This window comes from Camelus bactrianus, chromosome 16, assembly GCF_048773025.1.
Source record: "Camelus bactrianus isolate YW-2024 breed Bactrian camel chromosome 16, ASM4877302v1, whole genome shotgun sequence".
In the NCBI taxonomy this organism is placed as follows: domain Eukaryota; kingdom Metazoa; phylum Chordata; class Mammalia; order Artiodactyla; family Camelidae; genus Camelus; species Camelus bactrianus.
Window position 1 is genome coordinate 17530030 of NC_133554.1, and position 10608 is coordinate 17540637.

A 10608-nucleotide genomic window follows, 5' to 3' on the forward strand; every position below is an offset into this window, starting at 1 on the left:
CACATTTGAGACTGTTATTGACAGCTTCATTCTTCAGATAAGAAAACTGAGATACAGTAGTGTTAAGTAACTTGTCTGAGGTTGACTTATGAAGGAATGGACAACCCAAGTAGGTGTGGGCTTTGAAGTTGGTGGGTTCTTATTTTACTATATTACCTGCTTCTAAGACATGTATCTTCACATCCAGAAAATGTCAGTAATTTAAGCAGTGCCTCCAAGAAGTGAGTATTATCCAATCATTTCAGATACAGAATCAAACATGTGTCAAGAATGGCTGTGTTTATAATGAATCCCCCCAGTGATGGTGAAAAGGAGGGAGGATACTTGATGTTGCTGCTGCTGCTGTTCTTTCACATGCTAAGTCCTCATCCTTTCTGACCTATTAGCTGCATTCTACCCAGTGCTTCCTGCGGTACTCTTGAAACACTTTGTTTATTTGCTTTCTGGACAATCTCTCTTTGTTGTTCTCCCATGTCATCACTCTAAACAGTGGAGTGAAACATGACTCAATCCTCATTCCTCCTCTCACCATCTGATAATACTCAGCCACTTGGCTTTAACTAAATGCCATCTATAAAATGATGACTTTCACATTTATATTGTCAGCCCTGATCCCTCTCCTGAAGTCTGGCTGGTAGACTTTCATGAGCTCTTATCTGAAATCTCTTGGTACAGCTGTGCTTTAGAACACATTACTTTTTTATTTTCTAAGTTTATATGCATATTCTGTATGTTACAGATATCTCCAGCAAGATTTGGGGTAGCTAAAGCAGTCTTTAAAAAAAAAATAGCCAAGTCGGAGGCATCATGCTCTTTAATTTCAAACTATACTACAAAACTATATTCAATAACTTATAATGACCTATAATAAAAAAGAATATGAAAAGGAATATATATATATATATGTATAAACATATATGAATTACTACACTGTACACCAGAAGTTAACACAACATTGTAAATCTACTACACTTCAATTTAAAAAGTTTTTTAATTAAAAAAATGTATGGCACAAAAACAGACACAAAGATCAATGGAACAGAATAAAAAGCCCAGAAATAAACCTATGCTCATATGGTCAATTAATCTACAGCAAAGGAGATAAGAATATGTAATGGGGAAAAGGCAGTCTCTTCAATAAACAGTGTTGGAAAAACTGGACAGCTACATGCAAAATAATGAAACTGGACACTTTCATACACCATATACAAATGTAGAATAGATAGACAAGATTATACTGTATAGCACAGGGAAATATATACAAGATCTTATGGTAGCTCACAGTGAAAAAAAAGTGACAATGAATATATATATGTTCATGTACAACTCAAAAATTCTGCTCTATGTTGGAATTTGACACAACATTGTAAAATGACTATAACTCAATAAAAAAATGTTAAAAAAAAAAACCCAAAACAAAAATAAACTCAAAATGGAATAAAAACTGAAATGTAAGACCTAAAACCATAAAAATCCTAGAAGAAGACATAAGCAGTACCCTCTTTGACATCAGCCTTAACAATACTTTTTTAGATGTCTCCTGCAGCAAGGGCAACAAAGCAAAAAAACAAAACAAAACAAAACAAAAACAAAAAACAAAAAAAAAGGAAAAAAACAAACATGACTACATCAAACTAAAAAGGTCTTGCACAGCAAAAGAAATCATCAACAAAAAGAAAAGGCAGCCTACTGCATGGGAGAAGATATCTGCAAATGGTAGATAAAAGGTTAATATCCAAAATACATAAAGAACTCATACAGTTCAATATATTGAAAAAACAAATCTGGTTAAAAATGGGCAGAGGACCTAATAGACATTTTTCCAAGTAGACATACAGATGGCCAACAGACGCATGAAAAGATGCTCAACATTACTAATCATCAGAGAAACGCAAATCAAAACCACAAGATATCACTTCACACTTGTCAGAATGGCCATTATCAAAATAGACAATAAATAACAAATGTTGGTGAGGATGTTAAGAAAAGGGAACCCTTGTGCACTGTTGGTGGTACTGTAAGCTGGTGCAGCCACTATGGAAAATAGTATGGATGTTCCTCAAAAAACTAAAATAGAACTGCTATATCATCCAGCAATCCCACTTCCGGGTATTTACTTGAAATTTAAAAAGCCCACCCCACTAATCTGAAAGGATGCATGCACCTCTATGTTCACTACAGCATTATTTATAATAGCCAAGATATGGAAGCAACTTAACTGTCCATAAACAGATGAATGGATAAAAAGAATGTGGCATATTGGCATATTACCCAGCCATAAAAAAGAATAAAATTTTGCCATCTGGGACAACATGAATGGACCTAGAGGCTATTATGCTAAATAAAATAAGTCAGAAAAATACAAATACTGTATGATTTTTCACTTATCTGTGAAATCTGAAAAACAAAATAAATGAACAAACAAAACCAAACAGAAACAGACCTATAGTTATAGAGACAAACTGTTGGTGACCAGAGGGGAAGGGGGTAGGGGATTGGGAAAAATAGGTGAAAGGGATTAAGAGATACAAACTTCCAGTTATAGAATAAATAAGCCATGGGAATGTAATGCAATATATTCAATAATAATGTAATAACTTTGAATAGTGACAGATGGTAACTAGACTTATCCTGGTGATCAATTTGTAATGAATATAAATGTTGAGCCACTATGATGTACTCCTGAAACTAACAGAACATTGTGCATCAAGTATACCTCAATTAAAAAACTACATATCATTCAAAAAAAAAAAAAAGATTTGGGGCAGCACTCAATATTCAAATGCAGCAATACTTTTGCAGTAAAAAATAACTTTACACCAAATTAAATGAACAATGACTATCAAAAGCTTCTTATCAATTAAATCAAGTTTGTTGTTGAATGAGAAATAAAATCCCTCTCCATTTTCGTTCCCTATCCTTCTCCTGCTTTATTTTCCTCCATATCATTTACCAACTCTTGGCATATTATACAGTGTTTGTTCACTTGCTTAATGTCTGGCTTCTTCAAACCCAATATAAAGCCCATGAGAGCAGGTTTTCGGAGTTAGTCCCCAGCTCTTTCCCCAGTGCACACAAGAGTTGCTGGCACACGACTGGTGGTCAGTAATTTTTTCATGGAGGAATAAATAAATCCTCAAATTCAGAAAGAGATGACCAACACAACACTTTCCTTTTCCCTGGTTGTGTTGGAGTGTGACTGAAGATGGGACTCCCACAGGTTCAAGGTCATGATTAGCACTAACCACCCTTTCCTGTCACCACTGTTGCTTTAAGGCATGTTGAGGAAATGTTGGTCAGACATTAAGGCCCCTTGAACAATTACAAATGATATCCCTAGGTTCATTTTTAGAATGAGTAACTTGAAGCCCAGAGAGGCTGAAGAACTAACCTAGTTACCAGAGGCCAATCACCAGCAGAATTAAGAGCAGAACCCAGGCTCGAGATCTTTCATCTCATTTCTCTCAAACCTCCACAGATACAAAAAATATTCATGGAATGTTGAATGGCTCTCAAATTTTAATAACCCGACTTATTAGACTATTGTAAGAAAGCTGCAACGTTTTTGTCACTTAGTAATGAATTTTATTTTCACAAGAAATATGGAACTTTACTCTCTTAGACCATAAAATATCCTTTCCCTGTCTTCCTAGGGTAGGGCATTTCAATTTGCAAAAGGCTCTAAAGTAAATGTGTATTGACCAGATGTGGATAATGTGTTGTATTCCAAGTTATGTGTCTGTTTTTAAATGTCATTTTCAAAGCATTTTCATTATTATTACATACAGATATATTATTATAATATGTAAATAAACATATGTATAACATATAATTTATAATATATAAATACATTTTTATATATAACAGATAATACATTATATACTGTAAAATACATAAAATTCATACATAAAGCCAGAATGCAGCATGTTTTTGCTCCCTCACCAACTACATGAGCTTTAAAATGTCATTCCATTTCTCTAAGCTTCACTTTTATTATGGGACAGAAATAATATGGATAATAACTGTGATACTATGTCCTACTTTTCTGAATGGCTTGTTTCAAATTAAAACTATACTAGTAATTCTCATTTTGTTTGAGATATAGTTGAATCAATCTAATACAAAATATTAAGTGCAAGTATTGGATCTTAGTCAAAATCATGGACTATGGATCCAAAGTGCCCAAATGAAATCCTGGATCTGCCACCTTGTGTGACCTGGGCAACCTGGCTAACCTCTCTCAGGTTTATTTTCCTCGTCTATAAAATAGGGATTATAATAGTAGCTACTTCTTACGGTCATTTGAGGTTTGAATGTATCAACATTTGAAAAATGCTCAGAACAATGCCTGACATCTCATAAATGCTTCACATTAGTGCCACAGCAATACAGTTAAGAAATCATTATTATGCCTGCAAACCTGGATAAAGATACACAGCTAGATATACAGGTATGCTCATACACGTAGAGCTATATAAGTACTGAGTTTATGTGGTTAGAGATGTAGAAAAAGATTCTTAACTACACAACCAGTGAACTCCATAGCTTTGTTATTTTTATTGCTTCTTAATAGAGAGCACAGAAGTACATGGGAAATATGAGAGTGTGGCTCGAGTAATCTACTATAGTTAAGTTCATATTGCAAATCCCTAAGTATCACTAACTTTCCATATTGTTAGAATTTAGTCCTTACAAATGCAGCCACTGCTTGAGCAAAATGTAGCAGCTGCCCAACAGGTGTTAGGAAATATGAGAAAAGAGGGTAAAACCATACTTCCCAGAAGGGAATGGATTCTCTTTTAAAGCTTTATTGAGAAAAAAGAAGACAAAGTAGCATAAAGCAAGTAGTATTGTGCCTGAAAACAAAACTCATACATTAGAAATGGAGGTCAAACAAGATTTACCCCTTCCTGTGAGCTGCGAGCTTTTCCAAGTTACTATAGGCTAATAGGAAACGCCCTTCATTCTTAGCATTGCCTTGGATGGGAAGTTTACAATCTCCCTTGACTTTAATGTAAACCATCACAACAGGAAGCTCTGCATTTGCTGTAAGTCCCTCCTGCCGTGAGTTAATGCAATGTTTGTGCTGCTTATTTCAGGCACAAAGTGGAGGGCAGGGAGAGCTCCTCATGCTCAGAAATCATCTTTCCTTTCCTTGGAGAACCATTATTCGATGTCTTGTCCAGTTCAATTGGATATTTTTCTTTGGTTACTGCAGTTTAGGATTTCTGTAGAACTTCAGCCACTCATTTATCCTCTCAGAGCTTTGTTCATAGAGCATATTTGGTGACTTATCTCATCATTCATTTAATCTAATAACATTCTAGATTCTGTGTGCCCAGAACTAAGCTAGGTTCAATGGAGACTACAAAAGAAATGCCTGGCTCTCAAGGTATATAAAGCTTTGATGGAGATTTATACACATTTAAGAGATTCAAGAGCAAAGCAGAGAGTATCTAATAGGTAGCTTGACTTGTTGACAGAATTCAAGGGATGTGGCTTGTTCTGTGTTCTACTCTAGTGCTTGTCTAGCATAGTACCTGTATTATACAGACACTCAGCTCATTTTTAAATAAATGAATGGGTGAGGGATGGTGCTTTAATATATATTAATAGCTACAAAAAGCAATATTGAATTTTTTGTCACTTTTCCAATCTAAATAAGTAACATAAAATAAAGAAAGCAACTGTGGCAGAGATGGGCTAGATGCTCAACAAACCCAGCGTTCTCTTCTCCCTGGGTATATATCAGACTGCCTCTCTCAGCATCTTGTGCAATTAGATGAAGTCATGTGGCTGAGTTGGCCAATGACACCTGTGCATAAATTGCATATATTGACTTCCAGGAAAAACCCAAAAAATGTCCTTTGAAGTGTCTTGTAAATTATCTCTTCCTTCATCTGCCTGCTGGATGCTGACGATCTTATACAGAGATTCTAGAACGTGGCAGAGCTGCCAGACGGAAGAAGCCTGGGTCCCTAAATAAACCGTGTGGAACAAGAGAGAGCAGGAGGGGTGACATTAGGCTGTGATGTGTGAGAAAAACACTTTTATGTCTTAATTCACTGAAACTGTACTCTGTGCTGGCCCATACCATTGTATAAGCAAAAGATGCAGAGAGCACCATTATTTATAATAATGAAAAAGCAGAAGTAACTTAAATGTTCAACTAGGAAAGAGAGTTTAAGGAAAGAATATAAACCTACTCAAAATGCATCTATGGAAAGTGATGGTTGTGGATGCCATGTTGCAATTTAGGAAAATGCTAACATTTTAATATAAAAATCAGACTGCAATATATAAAATCTTATGTAATTATTTCTTATACATAAGTTTAAAATGCTGATAAAATTAAAACATGGGAAGTTGATATATCACAATGTCAAATATAGTTGTGTTAGAACATATGGATTTATGCTTGATTTTTCTATTTTTAAATTTTTATTTTTGGCATCATGGTACCTTTGCTTTATAATTTAAAAATAGAGTGCAAAGAAAAAGTTATTTTAAAAAATGAAGCTAATTCTCAAATGATAACTATACATGTCATAAGTGCTCTTCTTGGTCTAAAATGGAATAAGCAGCTTTAATGAGAGGGTAAGAAAAAGCTTACTGGGAAGCATGCAACTAGCATGGTGTCTGGATGGATGAGAAGACTGACTTAGAGAGAAATAGAGAGCATTCCAGTCAAATGGAGGTGTGCAATGAGGTGGGAATGCTGGGTTTGGGGGTATGAAGGGATTCTTACAGTGCTTAAAAATCTCAAGACATTGGACAGGTCTCTTTAGGGGGCATTCTGAGAGTACTCTTTTTGTCTCCATGTTCCAGTGTTCCATCCTTTCTGCAAAATCACAATTCTTTCCACCAGTACGTCAGGTGCTTGGGTCTGTTCTCCTGGGAGTGGAGGCCAGCTTGTGTGGGCTACATCAATCTGTTGACTGAGCTCCCTTTGTAGGGTCTGGGTGAAGTCAGAGGTCAAGCAAGAGTGCTATTATCTGGCTAACCTGGGATATTGGCCTCAGGCCACATAAACTGGTTGAACAGAATCTTTGGATCCAGGCTCAGTTTTCTCACTCATTTTCCTCATGTCCTGGCTGTCTAGACTCTGAATTGGAAGCAGGTGTGTGACAGACCCAGCGCTTATTCTTAAAAAGCTCATGGCTTAGAGAGAATGGGTAAAGATGGAAAGTTAAAGAAAATACCATTTACTTGAGACTTCGTTCTGTGGCATGGATAACACTAGAGACTTTGCAAGATTCTGACACCAGCTTTTTACAATAGGCACTGTCATCTCTGTCTTATAGATCAGACAACCGAGGCTCGGAGAGGCAAAGTGATTTTTCTAAGGTCACACAGAAAGAAGGAAGCAGCAAAGACTGGACTGATATCCAAGTCAGTCTAATTTCATTATCTGGGAAGTTCTGATAGAAGCCAAAATATGGCTCATGATATTAAAGAAAAGGGGTAGAAATGGATTATTATGGGAGTTCAAAAGAGACAAAGGTGGGACTGGTAGAGGGATGTGAAACAAAAGGACAGGATTTTTTGTTGCGGTTTTAAATAGATGGGTATTTGGGGCAGAGTCTTAGTTTCAAAGCAAAGCCCTGGGTTTGTGGGTTACTTGGGGAGGGCTTAGGGGCAGCTGCCTGGCATTAGTTGGAAATATGCAAGCCAGGCTTGAGTGATTCCCAAGCCTCCTTTCTCTATTTGCAAAAGTCGGGTGTGCCTTTGAAACTCAGCCTTCTAAAACCCTGTCTCTGCAGTCAAGACGTGTTTAGCTACCTCTTCACAAGCAAGCATTTTAAAAGGTGCTTCTAATCCATTCAAGCCCCTCATAAATGACAGGAGCCTGCACATTACCATAGTTACCGAATCAGCAATCAGAGTCTCTAACCATTTCCTCTTCTATTACTGAACACTGAATGGGAGGACACAGCACAGCAGGTGAGTTGAAAGCCTTTCTCTGCTCCACTCTCAACCCTGCCCCCAGCTCTCTGTTCTATTAGGAACCTAAAGCCACCTATTTACAGGGACAAAAATAAATCCACAAATTAGCTAGAACAATAGGACTGCTATCTCAAAACATAGAGCACAGCCTTATCAATCAACCAGTAGAATGGTTAGGAGAAATGAAGACCAGCACATGTGTGGCTATTAACTTACATGATCTTTCAGAAACACAGATCTAATGGTGCTCCCTCAGCCCCACTGCACCTAGATATTCATTGATTCCAATCTACTACCAGATTAAGTCTGAAGTCCCTAACTTTGCATAAAACACTCAGTAACTGGTCCACAGCCCACTCTTCCAACCTAATCACTCCTTCAAATATAAGACTTATCTCGAGTGTCCCCTCCTCCAGGAACACTTCCTAACTCTATCAGACCATTTCCTTGTACTCTCCCATAATATATTTCATTTTGCTGTAATTATCTTTTTGTTTATTTGTCTCCTCCTCCTATAAACAACTAAGGACACAAGGCTGTGTCTTATGAATCTTTGTTATCTTTTACAGTGACTGGCATCCTACACAGTACAGAGTAGGAAGGCAAGAAAGTTTCAGTGACTGCATCTCTCACCACTACCCAACCCAGCATTTCTAGCTACTTTGGACCATTCCTAGAAGGTACTATACACACTAAGACATCAGTACCTTTCCAGATTCTCTTTACATCACCTGAAACATCTTCAAATCTCCACTCCCTCTGCCCCCATTATGATTCTGTGTGAAGAAATTGCAGCCATCTTGCCTTTCAGCCAAAGTGAAACCTTCATCTGAAACCTTCCATTAATCTCCAAGGCAGACCTGATCATCCTTGATCTCGCGTCCCAAATTCTTTTTTGGGCTCTGGTTGGCCAAATGTGCCTGTAACACCACAGACTGCAAGTTCCTCCAGACCAGGAACCCAGCCTTGCTCATCTTTGTGCTCTGCCTCTGACAGATGTTCAATACTCAAGGCAGAACTCAATAATAAAATGACCAGCAGTCCCTCAAAATAACCTGCCACTCACTGCCTTCTGGCTCCCTACAGAATTACTGCTTGAATCCTTTCCCCACCTCCAGGGGCAATGAAACCCTGTTTTGACAGCTTACTTTACTTCTCACACCTGAGCTGCAAACTGCAAGCAGCAGCTTGGGGAGGATGGGAAATGTGGTGAGTGATGATTTTTCTACCAGTATAGAGGCAGAATGGGTTTTAAAGTGGTTGCCATTTGGACCAACAACCTCCGATCAATCACTACCTTTGTCCTTGCCAAGCTGTGGGCAGAGTTTTCGTTTCCCACCTGCCTGACAGAAGGACCCCATTCTCTCCTTAGACCTGCCTGCGAGCTAACATGATTGAAAGGGGTTGAGGAGTAAAGGAATAAGGGAAGCCACGAAAAATTAACAAAATGGCAGGGCAAAATACAATGCTCCAAAACCTTTAGTTTGATGGAGTAAAGCAAGGCAGGAGTTTTAGGTTCAATCAGGCCGCTGCCTCCTCGTCCTCTTCCTCCTCCTCCTTCTTCTTTTGACACCCAAACCTCTTTTTCTGGGGAGAAGTGAGGGACCCTGGGGTGGCCCTCTCACTGCACAGCTTGTTCATGGTCGCTGCTTCCTAAGTCCTGTGGCTTCATCACGGCCTGCAGCTTGGCCAGGCTGGAGAAAGGCTCCCTGCGCAGGGCCTCAAAGGTATCATCTGCTCAGAGGGCTAGCCCAACAGCAGCTGAGGCCTGCGGCCCTCTGGCTGGCTGGTGAAGCCACACTCACCTAATGTCTTGCCGTCGTCCAAAAGCTGGTCGTCCTTCACCGGGCAGCCGCTTGAGGATGCGCTCCACGATGTGCTTCAGTTTGCACATAGTGCTCCACTCCTCGGCGTCAGTGAAGACTGGGGTCTTGCGGCACCGCCTCAGGATAAACACGTCCGTCGGCTGCCTCTCCCCCTCGACGCGCAGGCGCGGCCACGCTCCGCCCCGTTCCCAGCAACCCGTGCGCAGACCCCCAGCATGCCCCGCGGCTGGCGGCCCCTCCCTCGAGTCCATATATTCTTTAATGACTGCTGAGTGACCGTGTGATTTTGGGAAAATTACGAAATCCTCCTAAACCTCCGCTTCTTGATTTACAAAGTGTTGGATTGGGAATTAAATAGTGCATGTTTCAAATAAAAGCACTGAACAATGTTTAAGAAGATACTCATGAAGCATGTATTTTTGTAATCGTCAAGTTGCCGGGAGGAATTACCCTGTTGTATCATGTTCTATTCGTGACTTAAGCCAGGTTCCCCAGAAGCAGACTCTGAGACAAGATTTGTGTGCAACTAAATGATCAAGGAAGTGCTCCTGGCAGGAACCAGTAAGGGACTGGGGAGGCAGGGCAGGGAGGGGAAAGAGGCCAAGCCAGCATGGGATTTGAGGCAAAGTGTCGGCCTCAGCTTTCAAGAGGACTCTGGAGCATAAATCACAGCTCAAAGGCTGTTCTAACTCTGGACAAGCGGGCTGGGCCTTAGACTTTATCATCCCCAGTCATTGGCTAAAGTAGCCCCTAGGGACACACACTTGCAGGCACTCCGGTTCTTGAAGCCTGAGCAAGGCAGCTCCTAAAGCCTTCTTACACAGAAAGAAGCAAA

General features: G+C 39.4%; 1 pseudogene; it reads right to left on the reverse strand.

The window, feature by feature from the left end:
- Window positions 1-9568: 9568 nt before the first annotated feature.
- Window positions 9569-10024, reverse strand: LOC105065917 (elongin-B pseudogene; annotated as a pseudogene).
- Window positions 10025-10608: the final 584 nt, after the last annotated feature.